This window comes from Mesoplodon bidens (assembly GCF_964165515.1).
Source record: "Mesoplodon bidens genome assembly, chromosome: 15".
NCBI lineage: Eukaryota > Metazoa > Chordata > Mammalia > Artiodactyla > Ziphiidae > Mesoplodon > Mesoplodon bidens.
In genome coordinates this window covers 83,057,447-83,077,946 of record NC_138171.1, presented here as the reverse complement: position 1 = coordinate 83,077,946, position 20,500 = coordinate 83,057,447, and positions in this window count along the sequence as shown.

The following is a 20,500-nucleotide window of genomic DNA, read 5'->3' as shown; positions in this document are numbered from 1 at the left end:
ATTTGGGGTCAAGAAATAGAATGTGCTTAAAGTTTGTCTTATGTAATATTTGTTAAAAACCAAGTTCTTAGTGTCTCTTTAATTTCCACACTTAGAGGTAGAAAACAAATGCTAGAGTTGGCGACTGCTGTGCCTCTGGGTTTCCTGGGGTGAGTGTTGCAGGGGTCGTAGCTGTGACCCAGGCTCAGAGGGGCCGTCCGGGCCATCCTGCTGTCTCTTACATTTGTGCTCTTCTCTCTGCACTTCCAAATTCAGACCAGTGCTGTTTCTCAAAGAAAGTGATAGAATGTCTCACAAAGGGTCCAGCGCACCTCTTGGCAGCCAGCGGGCATAATAAACACATGAATACATGTCCACATGTATAGACACACATAGTGGGCATGTATCCATGTATGCATGTGTGCACACGCAGGAATCATGCATGTCTCCTTCCTTCCATAATATCTTGCCCGGTGGGAGGTACAGTAGCTTGTTTGCAAACATAGGCGACAAGGTTCCTCTCATCTCCCCACACCCCCCCTTTGCACAGTGACACCCCACCCTCCCATCAAGAGGCGGAGACTATTTCTCCACCCTTGGATGTGGGCTGGCCACCTGCCTGACTTCGACCAACACAGTGAAGTGGGAGGGTGATGTGCTGGTTCTGAGAAGCCCAGGCTTCTTCTGGACCTTGCCAGGCTTGTGAAGGAGCCCAGGTCAGCACATGGTCCAGCCAACAGCTACCAGGAGCCACCAGCCATGCCGGTGAGGCTGTCCTGGGCTCCCCAGCCCCAGTGGAGCCCCAGTGACTGTAGCCTCATGAGTAACCCCCAGGAAAGACCAGCCAAGAGCCAAGTAGCCAAGCTCAGCCCACCTGCTGACCCAGAGGATTGTGAGCAAATAAAACAGCTGCCATTTTAACCTGCTAACTTTTGGGGTGTTTGTGACATAGCAAGTAATAACTGACACGTGTGGCTAGAAAAGGCGGGCTGAAAATATCTCCACATAAAAATATATGTTTGTACTGAATTCAACACTGCAGCCCTTGAGCAAATGTCGGATAGGAGTTCAGCAGGCCATTCGCTCCCCTGCAGAGAGGAAAGGTGGGAAGTGACTCAGCCGGGAACCCTGAGCCCCTGCGGGGGACCCTGCCCCACGTGAGCTGCTGCCTTCTAGGCACCAGACCGGGCAGCCGGGCAGACATCGCTCCTTCTTCACTCACACAAGGTGCTCAAAACAGTGCCTTGCTGAGCGACCTGCCTGTCGTCCGCTCTACATGTCCCTTGGTGACCTAATTGTGGCTCCATTGCCTGGAGCGGGTTGAGAACAGGTAGACCAGATGGATTAGCACTAGAGTAAAGTGGCAATAATCATCCAGGCTCCAGACTGTCCCGCGGGCTCTGAGACCAGCTGAAGGGGGCCCGGCATCCTCTGTGCTGCAACCCGTGGACGTGGGTGCAGAGAGTCCACCCCGTGCTCACTGGCTCTGCTTAGAGAGATGGATCCCCACTGAGTCAGCCGTCTCTGAGGGCTCTGTATTCTGGGCCCAGGTGCCTTATCGACCAGCTGAGTGGGACCAGATGTGAGGGTTTGCAGAACAGGAGTTAAATATGGAGGAAGACTCTCCACCAGGATTCTCAGCTAGAAGCATGGCTCCCCAGTTGGCCAGGGATGCACCAGGGTGCTGCGGGCTCTGGGACGAAAGGGCCAGCGTTTGATCCCCAGGTTACATGTAAAAAGCCTTTCCATGTTAGTCATCGTTTCTCCTGCAGTGACTCAGCCCTGTTCATGGTTTTGGCAAGTCAGAGCTGCCTGTGGAGGCTGAGACTCCTGCAGGTACCCTGACCTAGAACTGGAGATCCAGCTCCTCTTAGAGGACAATATTGTAGGCAGACGAATGTCACGTTCCCTCCTCATTCCTTCACACACACGCACGCACGCACACACAGACGTATTCACAGAGACAACACTCACATACATACCAACACACACACAGACATGCATACGCACACACAGACATATTCACGTAGACACACATACATACCAACACACACAGAGACATGCATGTGCACACACGGACATATTCACGTAGACACACACTCACATACATACCAACACACACATGGGTATATCCACTTACAGAAACACACACACTCACACCCTGAACAGTAGACTCTGCCACCACGAACGTCACTTCTGGAAGGAGCTGCTCCTGGGGGCACCCGGGGGGGCAGCAAGCCAGAGGACATTTCTGGGGACACAGACAGCCACATGCCTGGACTGTGTGAAGACACCTCGTGGAATGCTTTCTTCTTTGCTAGGTGGCCCTCCCTCTAGTGCACCAGAGCCCCCGATTCGTCCAGCTGGCAGATCTGAACGTGGTCCCCAGGGCTGGGTCCGCTGCCCCTGTGCCCACAGATAACAGCAGAGGGGCGGCAGGGTGGGAGGTGGGCAGCCAGGAGCCTGAGAGCACATGTCGGGCGAGGCCGTGGGCAAATCTGGGGCCCAGGCTGTTAGGTAAGCGGATTCTTTCCGTTCTGCTCCCGTGATGACCAGTGGCCGGCGGAAGCAATGGGGTTTCTTCTGCTGTGTTTGGTCCTTCTGTGGGTTGGTCTGTTTCCACACGGGGGGAAGAGAACCGTTCCTGGAGGAGTTTATATAAGGCTTGTCTTTGCAGCTTCTTGATTGTTATTTATAGAGTTATTTTACCTAAAATAGCAGTTATGCTTTGCCTATGAGCCCTCGGGATGGGGTTTGCTTGTGGCCTTTGGGAAACGGAGAGAGGCTGGGCCGGAGGGACGGTGGCAGGGAGGTGGTGGTGCAGAGGGGCTGTGCTGGGGACTCCGTGGTCCGCCTGCCCGGGTCTGAGCCCTGGCCTACACCTGGCCCTTGGCAAAGTTATTCAACCTCTCTGTGCCGGTCTCCCTATGAATGAAGAGGAGGCACCAGTTGCCCCCCGGTGTTGTCTTGACGATTACCTGAGCTGAGAGGGGTCAGCGCTCAGCGGTGTTGGCCGAAGTCGGGCCAGCTCCCGGGGGCTGGCGCCGACTCATCTGGGGCCTTAACCGAGAGTGGGCTATGCACGGGGCGGCCAGGTGATGCTGGGAAGCTGGGCAGCCGGGGTCCCGGTGGGCACAGAGGAGGGGGAGGCAGAGGCCAAGTCAGCAGCCCCACCGGACACTCTGTAAACGTGGACCCTCTGTGTGGGCCAGAGCTAGGGAGCAGACAAATCCCAGGGGATCCTGGACCACCTCCCTCGCCCAGCAGAGGGGGCCCAGTCCAGGCGGTCCTGGACTTCCTCAGGGCCTGACTGCCGTGCAGACAAGGGTGGCCGTTGAGGACAGGTGCCAGGAGAGGGCAGGTGGAGCCCTTTGTAACACAAGGCTATGGAAGCACAGAGGTGTCCTCACAAAAGTTAGGGAAACCCTGACTATTTTGCAAAAATCATTCTCTTTCCAGTTGCTGTGAAACCAGTTTTGTTGGAAGAATTAATTACACCAGCAAACCTGACCACGGGATCATCCATGCTCTGAGAATTTGCACATTCATAATTATCTGTAAACCTTGTTAAAGGTTAAATGAACTCACTTCCTACGACGAGTTCCCTTTGGGGCATGAAACCCACATGTGCACACACTGCTGTGAAGGTTGGTTCCTGGTTTAAGTGGATTTATTTTAACTGGATTTTCCCCCAAATCAAATATCCTTTGGAAACAGTAATCTCTTATATTAAAATAAGTTCTGGACGTTTTCAGACGGCCTTTCCCTAGAGTCTCCATGCAGGGCTGCGGTTGGTCTGACCTCCTTGGTCACTTCGGCTGAGCTGACACTCTCTCCTGGTCCCCTCTGAGTCCGGGGTCATGGACAAGGTGAAGCCAGGGCCCCATAGCAGAGGCATGGTGCCCACTCACAGCCAGTCCAGGTCGGAGCAGGACCAGTGCCTCCTTTCAGGCCCAGCAGTGGCTGGTCTGGTGGTGAATCGTGAACAAGCAGACTCAGGCAAACGCTCAGGTGTAAAGTGATCGTGGATGTGAATCAGTCACCTGGGACAGTGTGGACTGGAGCCTTCCAGAAAGACTGGTTTTCCATCCTGCCAAGAGCTGAGCGTTTTTATGAGCCAGGCTCTGATGTGAGTGACCTCAGATGGCCTCAGCAGTCAGGACGTGCATTCCTGGGTGGCATGGGGACAGGCAGGCAGTCCAGACTGTGGAGGAAGCAGGCTCACGTGACAGGCAGACGGGCCATTGGAACGATCTATGTGGTGGACATGGTAGGTATTTGTAAGAAAACGACTTCAGGGCTGAGATCCTAAGGACAGGAAGGATCCAACCGAGACAAGACGTGCTCAGAGGGTGTGGGCACGGCAGCCGAGTCCCGAGGGACCCACGCAGAGAGCCGGCCATGCTGAGGGAAAGGTGGGACCGCAGGGCCTCTCCAGGTGGAGGGTTCAGGGCCAGGCTGTGTTCTGAGTCCATCGGGACCCTCACAGGTGGTTGGAGCAGTAGCGAGTGGCTCTGGTTCCTGAGGGGTCCGACTCTGCTGTGTCCGTGGAGGGGAAGCAGGCGGGCAGGACATGGCCAGGGACTCCTGGGAGGGACTGGACTGCTGGGGTCGCGACACGAAGAGGCGAATGCAGGATGGCTCAGGTCTAGGACCACGTGGCTGAGGGGCTTGGACGCCCATGAGGCAGGGCTCCTATTCGCTCACTGCTGGGTGTCCAGGGCCCAGAAGTCACCTGAATCCCAGCGGGCACTCCGAGCTGTGCAGAGCTGGGTCAGGGGTGGAGGGAGGGCGGGCTCTGCCTCGAGGCTCCGGGAGTCGGGGGCGCCAGGCCGGCCACCCGCTCACAGGGGGCATGGTGGTTGCCAATGTGGACACCACCAGCATGGGGCGGGTACTGAGCCTGAGGACTGGCTGAGCCCACCCAGGGGAGAGGCAAGAAAGGAAAGATGAAGGAAGGATCAGGTGTCATCCTGGCTTGTGGAGTCTGGAAAGGAGCCTCAGGATCAGCCCAGGAAACGGGAATAAGGAGCAACAGACACCGTGGGCTTGGCCCTGCGAGATCTCAGGCCATGGAGGCCAAGGCTGGAGGGTCTCAACCACCCTCTTCACTTACCAGGTGTGGGGTCAGGGAGGCTGGAGAGGGGCAGGGGCTTCGCCAAGAAAGCACAAGGGCAAGGGAATTGTGTGTGAGAGTGTGGGATAGTAACGGTGGATCAGAGATCACACTGTGGGATTGGGGTGTGAGGTGATCAGACAGTGAGAGATGTCAAGGTCTGTGGGTTGGAGCTCAGTGCTGGGGGCAATGGTGGAAGCTTGATGCTCCGGCAGGGGAGTGGAGGTATCGGAGAGAGGATGCTGAGGAGGAGAGGGAAGCCCTTGAGAAGCCAGGGAGCTGGGTGGACCCTGAAACCACAGAACAGTGACATAAGAGGTGGCCGGTGGAGAGACGGTGGCAGGTGTGACATCGCCCATTTGTGAGCGGTTCCTGCAGGTGGCAGTGGGGAGTGGGCAGGGCAGGGGCTACCAGGGGCCCCATTCTGGTCGCTGGCCCCTCTGCTGTACAGAAGGCCAGAGTGGCTTGCAGGGGAGCCCCTGCGTGCTGGGGAGGGGACCCCAGAGTGGTACCACGTGGTTCTGGCTCTCTTGACGCCCTTGGTTGGGGGCACATGGCAGCCCTCCTCCCCCTCTGAGCTGGGCCCACAGATGCCCTTTATCTCATGGGCAGGTGTGAGGTCCCTCCCAGCGTGCTAAGTTTCTGTGTCTGTGTAGGTGCCCCTGTTAGGAATGGTGTACACTGCTCAAATCAAGGTCCCCGAAATGCCAGTTCTCATTAACTACATAACACCGATCTATTTATTGGAACAGTCACTCATGCACCTACTATGATTGTGGTCATTGACATCGTACTGACTACACTTACACTGGATAAATTTAAACTAAGACAAGGATTTGACCTGGCAAAGGACCCGTGTATCCGGGTCCTAGCAGCTCCCCTGCTAGGATGGGATTTGCCAACTCAACTCTTTGACCTGTGGAGGGAGGGGGGTTCCCTCTGAGACGCTTCAGGTGACAGGCCTGCCTCTGTGAGCAGGAAACGTCCTTCAGACGCCCCCGCCTGCTGCCCAACTCGCTGGAGTTCAGCTACTTGACTGCCTTTTGGGGTCCCCTCCCCATCCCCTCCTTTTGGAGAGATACAAAGCACTCATCCTTTGTTTCCCCCACCTCCATTTATGTCCCGGGCATAACCCAGTTCATAATCTGAGCCCACAGCTTTCCATTCCCCTCGGCTAACTGGTTCACTGAGGGCAGCAAGCCTGGGTGTCACCTGGGGTGGGACCAGGAGGCAGCTTGGATGAGACTCACCCCATTGACAATCCCAGCCTCAGACAGTGTCGGTCATGTTGGAAGAAACACGGTAGAGAACTTTCCTTTCTGACAATCCGGTGGGGATTTACTCAGGCAGAACTGGGCCCAGATCCTAAAGCCTGGCCCTCACTTATTTCAGGCGTAAAAGAAGAGCAGTTCTGTGTAATCCTAAACTTTCGGGGGGATTGATCAAGATCACCTTGGTGAGGTATATGAACCCCTAGGCTACCAGTAACTGCCCGATAAATGGGATTGTTACTATTTTATATTCAGTAACCTTTAGGTTGACCTACGCTGCAGAAGCAGCAATGTCTCTTGCATTTCTGTGTGCATTTTAGGGTAAGCTTGTCACTTTCTGCCAAAAACCCAGCTTTGTGCTGACAGGGTTGCATGGGATCTGCAGGCTGACCTGAGGAGTGTGGCCATCGCGACAGCGCTGTTTCCAGTCTGTGAACATGAAATGCCTCTGCCTTTACTTCGTTCTGTGATTTCTTTAATGGAGTCTGATAGTTTGGGGTGTATGCATTTCAGCTTCTTCTGTTAAATGTATTTTATTCTTCTTGATTCTAAAAGTGTGGTATTTTATGTGATGGAATGAGGGTGGGCTTCCAGCAGACCTGGGTGTAAACCCTGCCTCTGTTCCTGACCAGGTATGTAACCAGCTTCTCTGGCCATCTGCTTCCTCCTCCATAAGTGGGCAGCATGTCCCATGCTGGGGTCGGCGAGCTGATCACCCTGTTAATGAACGTGAGAGAACTCAGCACAGTGCAAGTAAATACTAGTTTTACTCCTTCCTTTACCGAATCTGCAGTGAAAATGATGATTTTTTTTCCACCTATGACATCTTGTCCCCATACACTAAGTTAAAATACCCCCAACAGAGTCGAGGAAAAAAAAGATCTGTGTGCTTTTGTACTTAAGATATTTTAAAATATTTTTTTAAATACTCTTTTTTTAATTAAAATTATTAATGAGGTGGTTTACATTTTTTTAATTTTTCTTTTTTTTTTTTTGGCTGTGTTGGGTCTTTGTTACGGTGCGTGGGATTCTCATTGCGGTGGCTTCTCTTGTTGCGGAGCACGGGCTCTAGGCGCGCAGGCTTCAGTAGTGGTGGCACGCAGTCTCAGTAGTTGTGGCTCGTGGGCTCTAGAGCACAGGCCCAGTAGTTGTGGTGCACGGGCTTAGTCGCTCCCCGGCATGTGGGATCTTTCCGGACCAGAGCTAGAACCCATGTCCCCTGCATTGGCAGGCGGATTCTTAACCGCTGTGCCAGCAGGGAAGCCCTCACTCTTTTTTTCTTTTGAGTGATATAATTTTTATCTATTTCTAATTTTCAGTTTCTCCTTATCCCCTACCCCCGAAAAATCCCTTTGAGTTTTTTTTTTTTTGCCCTAGATCCAGCTTTTATGGGTTTACTAAAGAATTTTCTCTCTTCCAAGTAGCACTAATACAACTTTCGTCATTTACTATCTCATTGCTGGCTCATATTTTCTTAGAAGCATGGAATTTTTATAGGACATTAAGATCCAAGGCGGGGGCTTCCCTGGTAGCGCAGTAGTTGAGAGTCCGCCTGCCGATGCAGGGGACATGGGTTCGTGCCCCAGTCCGGGAGGATCCCACGTGCTGCGGAGCAGCTGGGCCCGTGCGCCACGGCCGCTGAGGCTGCGTGTCCAGAGCCTGTGCTCCGCAACGGGAGAGGCCACAACAGTGAGAGGCCCGCATACCGCAAAAAAAAGAAAAAAAAAAAAAAGATCCAAGGTGGCATCCGTGTCCAGGCCCCATGGGGCGTCATGCTTCAGACACGGCTTCACCGTCTGGCTCCATGAGATGCTTGGGTAAGCACAGCTTTAAAGATGCTGACTCTTATCAGTGTGTCTATCTGAACATCAGTGCTGCCCCAGGAGGAGCACAGGACAGAGGACGTGGGATTTCTACTTAGAAGCCTCTGCTGGGGGAGATGCATTTCCCACAAAGCAGAATAAATTACACTCGTGATCTGCCGCTGCCAGTCGGGACATGTGCTCAGGACCCCCAGGTGGGACCCACAGGAGCATTTTCTAATCAGTGAAGAAAATGGAAAGCAGAAACAGATGGCTTACCAACTCTACCACACAAACACTAAAAAACTGAAAAACAATGAGATTTCCTCAAGCTAGCAAACATCTGGAATGATTTGGAGCTTTTAGGAAGAGAAGTATATATATCTACTGATCTAGGTACATAGTATATTTGCAGATTTCATCTATGTAAGTATATTATACATTCTATTTTATACTTTATGTAGTACTATCTACGCTTTGCCTTGAATATGCTTTTATGGATAATATACTAAAACGCTTCAAAGTTATTATTTAATAGTGTTATGGGCTGAGTGTTTGTGTCCCCCAAAATTCATATGTCGAAATCCCAACCTCGACTGTGATGGTGTTTGGAGGTGAGGCCTTTGGGAGGTGATTAGGGTGAGATAAACCCTCATGATGGAATATTCCTAGCCTTAAAAGAGGAGGAGAGGGCTTCCCTGGTGGCGCAGTGGTTGAGAATCTGCCTGCCAATGCAGGGGACACGGGTTCAAGCCCTGGTCTGGGAGGATCCCACGTCCCACGGAGCAACTGGCCCCGTGAGCCACAATTGCTGAGCCTGCGCGTCTGGAGCCTGTGCTCCACAGCAAGAGAGGCCGCGATAGTGAGAGGCCCGCGCACCGCGATGAGGAGTGGCCCCCACTTGCCGCAACTAGAGAAAGCGCTCGCACAGAAACGAAGAGCCCACACAGCAATCAATCAATCAATCAATCAATCAATAAAATTTAAAAAAAAAAGAGGAGGAGAGAGGTCTCCCTTCTGCAGTGCAGGTGCCCAGGAAAGGCCATGTGAGGAGGACACGAGGAAAAAGAGGCCTCTGCAGACTAGGCGGAGACCCTTGCCGGGAATACTGGAACCTTGGTCTCAGATTCCAGCCTCCAGAACGGCGAGAGGATAAACGTCTGTTGTTTAAGCCGCCCTGTCTCTGGTACTTTGATGGCAGCTCAGCTGACTTTGCATCATCCTCGGCACCGGCCCTGGTTGACAGCTAAGATGTCGTCTGTGTGATGCAGATTCCAGCCTTCAAGTTGGTTCCAGGCCCTGAGGCAGGCTGTAAACAGCCCAGCCGTGTCCGTTTCTGTGCTCGTTTCTGTGCCCGTTTCTGTGCCCGACTGCCTTCCTAATGGGGAGCTGCACAGAGCAGAGGTTGGAGACGGGGCTCTGAGGCCAGATGGGCTGGGTTCAAAGTCCACTTCGCACTTATCAGCTGTCTGACCCTCAGACTTTCTGCCGGTGCCCCTCAGTTCCCTCTCCTGAAGGGGGGGGGTGGCAATAGCAGTGCCCACTTTACAGGACGGTGGGGACAGACCAGCTGTGAGGGGCTTGCCCACCTTGCCCCCCTGTTATCACCCATCACGCTTCGAGTGTACCCACAGAGGTAAACAAGACGGCCTCGCGGTCTCGTCCAGGAGTCTCGTGTGCAGGTGCCTTTGCACCCTCACCTCTGGGAGCCCAAGTCCCTTATAGCAAACACCGGCCACTTTCTCCCCGCCGCTCCTGTCCAACAGTGGAAGCCCCCTCAGCCTGCACCAGGGCCGGGGAGCGAGGGCCGGAAGTGACCCTTGACCAGTGGTGGATGGGGGTTGGTGTGCAGAGGCCCCTCGGGTGGGATAACTCTGCCGGTGGGTTCCGCACGGTCCCCGGGCTCCCCGGCAGGATGGGGACAGAAGCGGCTTAATAACACACACCTTCCTGGCTCCTCTCTGCCCCCCGCCTTGCTCCCCACTACCTGCCCGGTGTTTCTGGAACCACCTCCCAGATAAACTGCTTACACTCCAGTCCCTGCTTCCAGCCTGCCTGGCAGCCTTGGGCATCACCATAGATGTGGAGTCGCAGCCCCACTGAGATGGTGGCACTTCTGGGATGATGTGGTTGTCTCCTGCTCACGAGGTGAGCTCTGTCCCAGGCCGGCGAGGGCAGGGGCTGGGGTGTCACTGGGAGGCAGTGTCCCCTTGGGAAGCGGGCTTGCTTGTGATAATGTCGCTGCCGATTCACAGAGCATCACAGCCTCTCAGGAAGAATCATCTCCCAGGCACAGATGGCAGTGAATCTGGAGGAGACAGAACCTCTCCAGATGCTCACAAAGGAATCTTCTCCTGCAGAGCCAGCTGGGAAAGAATGTGACTTTGAAACCACTATTCACTGGCCTCGGCAGGCATTTTAGTGACTTTTAAGAGAAAGCGTCAATCCATGGACATCCCATCCAGAATCTCTTAAGAACATGTAACTTGCATTTCCAGATCAAACGTACATCCCCACGTACAGCACCATTTGGTCAGGAAGGCGTGAAGACCTGCTGGGCTGTCCTTGGCCATTAAAGGTGACAAAAATCAAAGGTCACAGAAGTAAGAAGAGCGTGCCAGCAACCGTATTACAAAGAAACATGTTTCTGGGGTGTCTGGAAAGCACCTCCAAGAGTTTTATCAGTATTTATATTTACTCTGCTTTAAACTCTGACTAGTTAGGGTCTTCTCTGGATATTAAATTAAGTCTGACAAAGCTTGTTCCATGCTTATTCAGAAGTCAGGGCATTAAGCATGTCACACTTGTGCTCCAAGTTTCAAGGACCCTTTATACCAGATGCATGAACCATCTTTTGCCCCAGGTTCATGGTCAGGGTCTCAGAAACTCTGTGGCCTTGGAGCAAAGCTGGTGAGCAAACCACACTGTCCCCTCCTCTGAGCTGCTCCTTCCTGCAGGCCGTGGAGCGGGGCTGGCTTCCATGAAGGAAGAGGGCTGCTGATGGCTGGGAATCTACAGGATGGGTTATGCGTAGCATCAATCACCCAGGGCGTGACAAGGATGCATGGCAGTTAACAAGACTGATTACCAACTATCCAGCCCATCCATAGGTGATACTAATGAGGTGAAGAGAAAAAAATTAGGGAAAAAATGAGACAGAACCAGGAGAGAGGTCAGTGCCCCAAATCCTATCATGGTGTCCAGAGCTGGCCGAGGGCTCACAGCAGCAATGCAAAGAGGGAGACACTGTCAGCAGCATGACTCATGGTGTCCAAGCGGTAAAAATAGCCCAGGCTCATGCGCAGCTTGTCTATTTCTGCTCCTGAGATGAGATGCAAAGTTCTCCTGGAAGCAACAATGCACTGCAACACACAGTGTCCCCCACACACCCCTGGGTGCCTCCCTACCCCGTTTCCAGGCCCTCTGCCCTGCTCCAGCCTGTCCACGGCTCCCACCCATGTCATTCACGTCTGCCTCCCACCCTCAGGTAGAGTGTGGGCTTCATGAGGATGCAGCTTCCTCACGTGGCCATGACATGCATCCAGCACCAAGGACAGCGTCCAGCCTGTGTTCCTGGCTGAGTGGATTGAAGAACTTTTCCTTTCAGCAGGTCTGATCCTTGCAAAGAAGAGACAGGCCTCCAGGGCTTCCCTGGTGGCGCAGTGGTTGAGAGTCTGCCTGCCAATGCAGGGGATGCGGGTTCGTGCCCCGGTCCGGGAGGATCCCACATGCCGCGGAGCGGCTGGGCCCGTGAGCCATGGCCGCTGAGCCTGCACATCCGGAGCCTGTGCTCCGCAACGGGAGAGGCCACAACAGTGAGAGGCCCACGTACCGCAAAAAAAAAAAAAAACAGAGACCAGCCTCCAGCCCAAGCAGCTCCTGCTGTAGACATGCTTGGCCTGTGGGTCTCTGGTGGCCTGTTTAGTGCAATGCAGGCTGTGGCATTTCTAGTCCAAGGGTCAGATAAAGATGCCATGTATAAAGGGACCACATAAACAAAAAAAAATGTTCAAGGAAGCCCATGGAAGGAAACTAGAGAATAGAAGGAACTGAGACAAACTGAGGAAACCCATGCAGACCCCCTGTGGGCTGACCAGTCTCCACCTGGCCCCTAGGTCCCCACCTATGGCTGTGAGGCTATTAGGGGGCTGGTCCTTGGGGGTTTATTTTTCCCATTGTGAAGCATGGAAATTCTTAAGTTTGCAGTTTTCTTCAGAGTGGATCCAGACCCAAACTGAAATCTGTAGTTCATGAAGAGTAACTTTTACTCCAAGGAAGTGAAAAAAGGCCAGTGGGGCTGGAGCACGGAAAGCTGGGAGTGGTCAGAGTTGAGGTGGAGAATTAGACAGGGGTTGGCGTGTGCTGGGCCTCTCAGGCCTTGGTCTGCATCCGAGAGTGGTGTCACTGACGGGACTTACACAGGGTGTCAGCAGCAGCTGCCCTGGCCAAGAATGGGTATGGGAGGAGCTGGGAGGTGGCAGGGCTGGCCTGGGTCTCAGACGTAATCGCAGGACGGCTCAGTGACTTGATTTTGACTCAGTGAGGAGCAGATGGTGGTAAAATAGACTCCCAGGTTTGGGGCTCGTACAGGTGGTGGCTGTTCACGGACACAGGTGGGACGAGAGCCAGCAGAGGGCTTGGTGTGCATTGAGTCTGATGCTCTTGAGAGGTCCTGGTGGAGATTCTAGGGGGTCTGGTGGGCAGTGGCACGTGGGTAAAGTTGGCACCAGGGGCGACAGGGAGATTACCAGGGAGGAAGGACTTAAACCCAGCATTTAAGGGCTGGACGGAGGAGGTTGGCCTGGCAATGGGGGTGGGGAGACCTGGGGGTGGGGGCAGAGTAGGAGGGGGGGCCGTCAGGGATGCCTCGGGGAGATGGCCTGGAGGACGAGAGGCTGTCGGGGCTGTTTCTGGAGGTGGAGGTGATGAGGCATGAAAGCCTCTTCTTGGTCCGTGGTGGGGCGTGGGCAGGACCAGCTTGGTCCCTGCACATCCACGCCCCAGATCTGCCGCTTTGCTCAGCCTCCCAGCTGGATTCGGGTGGAGTGCAGGCGGCCGGATGTCACACCTTGGGGGTTGTTTCTTGGCGGTGCTGCAGCATTATTAACAAAAGTTGAGTTTAGCGGGATCCCAGGCGGCCCCCACCCATTCTGTTGTGTCGCCCTTTGCCTCACTGAGCTGGCCGGGGCGATGTGCCGACTTGCAGGGCTCTGCGTTCTCCTGAGGGGAGGAGGTCTGGACATGAGGGCGAAGTGGGCTGGGGCTTCTCAGGAGATCCGAAGGCCCAACATGGGAGGTAAGGGCAGGCCTTGCCCGCAGCACCTGAGGCCAGGTTTTAGGCGTCTGTGGATGGTGACGTGTCATTCGAAGTTTCCCTCCTGCGAAATGCTGTGGCACAGGGGGAACCGGAGGCTGGGTCTAAAACAACATGGCTAAAGGAGATGGCTTCCTTTATCGGTCCAGAATATGTGTCCCAGGATGGCAGATATAAAAGAGGGGCTGTGACATAGTCTCAGTGCTGACTCTGAGGGGGTGTGATGAGTCCCACCTGTCCAGCCCTGGCCCCAATCTACCCGCATTATTCAGCGTGACACGCCAGGCTCCGCTGATGGATCACCTCCGGGGGGGAATCTTTCTAAGTGATACAGCCGCGCTGGGGGCGGGGGGTGGGGTCTGTCAATCCAGGCAACTTGTAAGACCAAGGGTACGTGGGATGAGGTAAAGTTACACCTTTATCCCGAACATGCCCAGTGCCCGAGGAGCAGCACTTCCACGGCACGGGAAAGAAAAAGACATGCAGGATCACAAGTCAAGTTGTCCGGAAACCGAGCCAGGTTTAGGAGAAACAAAGTCCCCGGAGACATGAGAGCGTGACATCAGCTGTCCCTGATGCCGCCAGGGTTAAAGGAGCCAACGTCCTGGTATAACATCACCTTTTCCCCTGAAAGCTGGAGAAATAAAATCTCAAACTTAAAACTTCCCAAAATTCCAGTTTCTTGAAGTCGTGTAACATTAAGGGCTGGCAGGAAACATCCTGATCCAGAAGCCCCAACGGGTCATAGCTGGAGAAGAGAGCATTCCAGGCATGGCCCCGCCTGCAGCAGAGGTGCCTGGTGACCTCACTTCCAGGGAGCGGCTCTCCCTGGACGCGCCCGGCTCATTGTCAAGAGTCAACCCACTGGCAACCAGGTCCAGTGTGTGGGGAGGTCACGGCACCTCGGTCCACGGAGCTGAGGCCGCTCCTGGGCCACTGACTCCTTCCACAGCCCACCAGACACCTGAACCAGAGGGTACCTTCTGCTGCTTGCCGTGATGAGCGCCGCAGGCATATGGGCAGGGGCCGTCGGCATCTGCAAATCCAGGAATGCAAGAACTTTTCCTGATTCTTCATCTTTATTTTCCGGTGGCTCCTGAGGGAGAAGCAAATAGAGGCAGGGTCAGTTTATCCCTGGCTGCTGAGAGCCTGGGCTTTTCTGAAAGATGCTGTTCAGAGCTCAGGCCTTAGGCTCCCCCCACCCTTTATTTATTTATTTATTTATTTATTTATTTATTTGGCTGTGTTGGGTCTTCATTTCTGTGCGAGGGCTTTCTCTAGTTGCGGCGAGCGGGGGCCACTCTTCATCGCGGTGCGCGGGCCTCTCACTCTCGTGGCCTCTCCTGTTGCGGAGTACAGACTCCAGACACGCAGGCTCAGTAGTTGTGGCTCACGGGCTTAGTTGCTCCACGGCATGTGGGCTCTTCCCAGTCCAGGGCTCGAACCCGTGTCCCCTGCATTGGCAAGCAGATTCTCAACCACTGCGCCACCAGGGAAGCCCTTTAGGGCCCCCCTTTGTATGAAGCATGCTCCTAATCTGGCCCTCTGCACCAACAGGAACCCAAACTCGCCACAGTCGGAGGGCTGTGAGCATGCGAGCCCCGGGGGAGGGGGCCACGGGGCCGAGAGGAAGCCCCTCGCTGCACCTGCTCACACACAGGGCAGGTGTCAACGAAGCGGCAGGTCCCTCCTCTGGCTTCTGGGGACCCCTCTGCCGGAGAAAAGAAAGTGAGCCCCCAGCGGGTGTGAGCAGGGTACCCACAGCAAGGCCAGCCTTCTCCACCAGGAGGGAAGCAGCCTGCGCTGGCCTCCTGCAGGCCGTCTGTCTCCTCCTGGTCTAGGATGCACTGTGGATGGTTTGCCCAGAACTCGTGGATCCCAAGCACGGAGCTCAGAGCCACGAAGGGCTGGGGTTAGGCAGGAGGTGCGCTGGTCCCGCAAATCCAGGAAGCCCTAATCAGGAAGGTCAGCCAGCCGTGATCCCTGTAAGAGATCAGGCCCCCAAAGGGGCTGCTCAGGCATAACTAGAGAGAAGGGTCTGGGTCTCCCTGAGGCACATGTGGGCCTAAAAGCAAAGGCCAGTAAAGAAGGAAAGAAAACTGCCTGAGAAGAGGAGGGGATAAAACAGACTAGGGAGGTGAGAAGGAGGTTAAGAGGTGACCCAGTGGTTAACAGTGGGGAAGTGGAGAGTTAGAATTAGGAATGATATTTAACTGTCAGATAACTTAATGCTCCAAGGAAGGAAAAAGTAAACGAGATGAAAAAGACTGAAAATAAATGTTAAAACAAACAAATAAAAAACATAGAGGCAACAAAATTAAGAGGAAAGCCTAGAAGTTAAAGATTGACATTTAAAATAAAAACAAAAACCAAATGAGCACACAAATGTTAAAACAAGACTAGGAATTGGAAGCTAAATAGATACAGTTCTTCAAAATGATTTAAAAAAAAAAGACATGATTGTTCCAGCTCCCAGCCCCACTTACCCATAGGCATGCTCTGGAATACTTGTGAGAATTGAAGGAAAAAAGAAATAAACCTAGGTAGAAGTAAGGACCCTAAAGATTAACTTGAAGAGTATTGCCACCAGGCCAATAATAAATAAAAACACAATTGCCAGGATGCCAAGTCCCACAACAGAATGCATTCATTGTGACTTAAGGAAGTAACACGACGTAAAAAGACCATAAATAAAATGTATGAACGATTCCAAAGGCTTGCAGTGTAAATCTCTCTCCGGAGTATCACTTTACTGTATGATGTCCCTGGGTCCGTGTAATTTTTGCAGAAACCCCTGACAGATGCCAGTTGCTCAGAATTTATGACCAGCTGGGCTGCAGACAGGTTTTATTCAGCTCCAGAGGGGTTCAGCGATTCAGTGCCCACGTGCATACACACAGACACACACACACCCACACACACAACTTCAATAAGTTGTCATTTTAAAATAAATCTGGGTCTCCAGTTTCTTGAGAATTGTTTATTCTTTTTTTCTCCCTCAACTTATTTAAAGGTGTACTTTTTATTCATATTGCTAGATATGACTCTTTTTTTAATTTATTTTTTGCTTTATAACAAACTTAATCAGTTATACATATACATATGTTCCCATATCCCCTCCCTTTTGCGTCTCCCTCCCACCCTCCCTATCCCACCCCTCCAGGCGGTCACAAAGCACCGAGCTGATCTCCCTGTGCTATGCGGCTGCTTCCCACTAGCTATCTACCTTACGTTTGGTAGTGTATATATGTCCATGCCGCTCTTTCACTTTGTCACAGCTTACCCTTGCCCCTCCCCATATCCTCAAGTCCATTCTCTAGTAGGTCTGTGTCTTTATTCCTGTCTTACCCCTATGTTCTTCATGACATTTTTTTCCCTTAAATTCCATATATATGTGTCAGCATACAGTATTTGTCTTTCTCTTTCTGACTTACTTCACTCTGTATGACAGACTCTAGGTCCATCCACCTCATTACAAATAGCTCAATTTCATTTCTTTTTATGGCTGAGTAATATTCCATTGTATATATGTGCCACATCTTCTTTACCCATTCATCCGATGATGGACACTTAGGTTGTTTCCATCTCCGGGCTATTGTAAATAGGGCTGCTATGAACATTTTGGTACATGTCTCTTTTTGAATTATGGTTTTCTCAGGGTATATGCCCAGTAGTGGGATTGCTGGGTCATATGGTAGTTCTATTTGTAGTTTTTAAAGGAACCTCCATACCGTTCTCCATAGTGGCTGTACCAATTCACATTCCCACCAGCAGTGCAAGAGTGTTCCTTTTTTTCCACACCCTCTCCAGCATTTATTGTTTCTAGATTTTTTGATGATGGCCATTCTGACTGGTGTGAGATGATATCTCATTGTAGTTTTGATTTGCATTTCTCTAATGAGCAAAGATGTTGAGCATCCTTTCATGTGTTTGTTGGCAGTCTGTATATCTTCTGTGGAGAAATGTCTATTTAGGTCTTCTGCCCATTTTTGGATTGGGTTGTTTGTTTTTTTGTTATTGAGCTGCATGAGCTGCTTATAAATTTTGGAGATTAATCCTTTGTCAGTTGCTTCATTTACAAATATTTTCTCCCATTCTGAGGGTTGTCTTTTGGTCTTGTTTATGGTTTCCTTTGCTGTGCAAAAGCTTTGAAGTTTCATTAGGTCCCATGTGTTTATTTTTGTCTTTATTTCCATTTCTCTAGGAGGTGGGTCAATAGATATGACTCTTAAAATTTTTTTTTTTTTTTTTTGCGGTATGCGGGCCTCTCACTGCTGTGGCCTCTCCCGTTGCGGAGCACAGGCTCCGGACGTGCAGGCTCAGCATCCATGGCTCACGGGCCCAGCGGCTCCGCGGCATGTGGGATCCTCCTGGACCGCGGCATGAACCCGTGGCCCCTGCATCGGCAGGCGGACTCTCAACCATTGCACCACCAGGGAAGCCCGACTCTTAAACTTTTCATGTGCATTCCTTAATGTACAAACTAGACTTAGTGCTGTCATCGTCCTTCTCCTCAGTGATATAAAGATCTTAGAATCCTCCTCATGCCTTGCATGATTGTTCAGGCTTTCTGTTCCCTCTCACTTTGTGACACCAGAATTCATCATTATTGCTGCATGGTTGCTGTCGTCTTCTGTAGTCAATGCTTATTAATGATTGATCATATTTCTCCCTTCCGTACATCTTCATCTCATTTCTGCATTCTGCAATCAATTTCCTTTGGTCTGGAGAACATGCTTCAGTAGCCTTTTCAGTGAAGGTCTGTTGGTGGTTTATTCTCAGTCTTTGGCCAAATGCACTTTGTTGTCATTTGTGAAGAATAGTTTAGTTACTGAATTCTAGGTCCAGAGTGTTTTCACACTTTCTCTGAGGTCTTTTTGATTTTTTTATGGTTTCTATAGCTGTTGTTGAGAAATCTACTCTTGGTTTGCCTTTTTCCTAGAGACAATCTATATATTTTCCTCTTGTTGAGATTATATTTTTTGTATAGTTTTACTCTAAGGTGTATAGGTGTGGAATTACCTGCATTATGTGCTTCTGAATCTGCAAATTTACATCTTTCACTAATTCTGATAAAATCTCAAAACTCTTTAGACGTTGCCTCTTTCCTTCTCAATGTTCTCTGGAATCCCAGTCTCTTCCTGCAGTATTTCTATCGGTTCATTAAGGGACTTTCTCATTTTGTCTTCCTGCCTTCTCATCTCTGTTTCATGTTTCTCACTGTATGCTGACTACAGGCAGTAACGGCACTGCCCTATTACTGTTCCTTAATTCCCTCATCAGATACGTCCAGTGTGCTCATTAACTCCTCCGTCGTGTTTTAAATTCAATACATATTTTTACTTTAGGAAATTCTAATTTGCCTAGACTCTTTTGATAGCGTGCTTTTCTCTGTGTGGGTTTAGTGCCTCCTTGTACGCCTTGAGCATCTTGAAAGCAACTTACCGTATCTCCTCTTTCTTACTGTCCTTTATCCAAAGTTCTTGGGAGGCGGCTCCATCCGCTGACGCAGGCACACGGTGGGTTGTTTCTTGGTAAATTTTAAATGTTTATACTGTGATCCATCTCACTGGAACTCTGAAAATTCTGGCTGAGGATTTACTGAGGGGAAGGTGCGTCTGGCAGGTGCCCAGGGGGTCCCTGACTTGAGACCGTTTTTTAATGTGACTTTCTCAGCTTGAGGGGTTTCCTGACCACGTGCATCATAACATTTAGGACCTCAGTTCTGCATGATGTGGAGTTTCCAACAGAGAACGTGCCACAGTCTCAGGCCCACACTGTGCCAATGGGCAGTGATTCTAGGCAGCGCTTTCACTGCACGTGTCATCCGAGGATCCCATCTTTATGTGGCGCCTCAGTCCCTACTCCTCCCAGAGGGACCACTACAACCCAAGCCTTGTTTACCGAGACTGGCCTCTCCCGAGAGAGGTGGCAGCGTCAGCCTGGGTTTCAGACTCTGTATTTCACGTCTGTCTTTAACATTTCTGCCCCTGAATATTTCCCTTGGTCTCTTGTGTGCCCAGCTCTGCCTTTTGAAGCATCTGCTGCTATGCAACGTGGTCAGATGCTTTGTTGCAGGAGGTTACACATTGCGTGCATAGCCTGCCTCAATGGAGAAAGCAGATTTCTCCCGAGAAATGAGATGATCTGGTGACACCAGGACTGAAATAGGCTAGAAACATGGGTGGGGCAAGTGCTCTGTGGTCAGCCTCTAATCTGTCACTTGGAATATCATCCTGGTCCCTGTGCTGGTGTTTGTGATCCAGCCTCATTCGGTGCCTATTTTTTCTAACTTTAAGACTCACTGTGTCAAAGCCCGCCCGCTAAGACCAGCAGGAGCACAGCCTGGAATCAAATGAAATTGGCCGTATTCAGCCGCTGCCACAAGTCAAGGGGGGCTGCGTAGACTCTCCAGAGCATCCTCAGAGGACGAGGGTCCTGAGGATTGGGGCTGGTGCTCAGTGATTCTCAGGAGCAATTGGGGAGGGGGCAGTGATGGAAGTGACACTGCAGAGAAGCCCAGACAGTAACCTGTGTCCAAGCAGCGGGGCTGGGACGGCCGTTGGTGAGAGAGGGCATCACTCAGAAGCAAAGGCTGAGGCAGGTTTGTGGCTGCAGTGGGTTTCTTGTGCAGAAACAAGAATTTTTAATAGGAATTCTCTGTGTCCTGGTGGAAACACTGTATCACCAGCAGGGCTGATTGTTCCCTTACCTCACGTCTTGGGACTTAACTAACCTTTCAGGGAAATGTTTTCGTCAAAGAGAAACCCCTTGTTCTGAAGGAAAGCTCGGCTCTTCTGAAGCTCCTGTAGGAGGAGCAGCTGCCCCCCGGCCCTGCCTGCGTCCCAGCCTCTGGTTCCTGCCGCGTCCCGTGTGTGACCCACCACATACACGGCCTGAGCATCCCTGAACTCGGCGTCTTCACTCCTAAAGCCCCGTCCACTGAACATTGAGGAATTCACCTGAGAAGTAGCCGGTTCCCGTCTGCTGCAAGGTAACAAAATTGATGAAGCAGCCG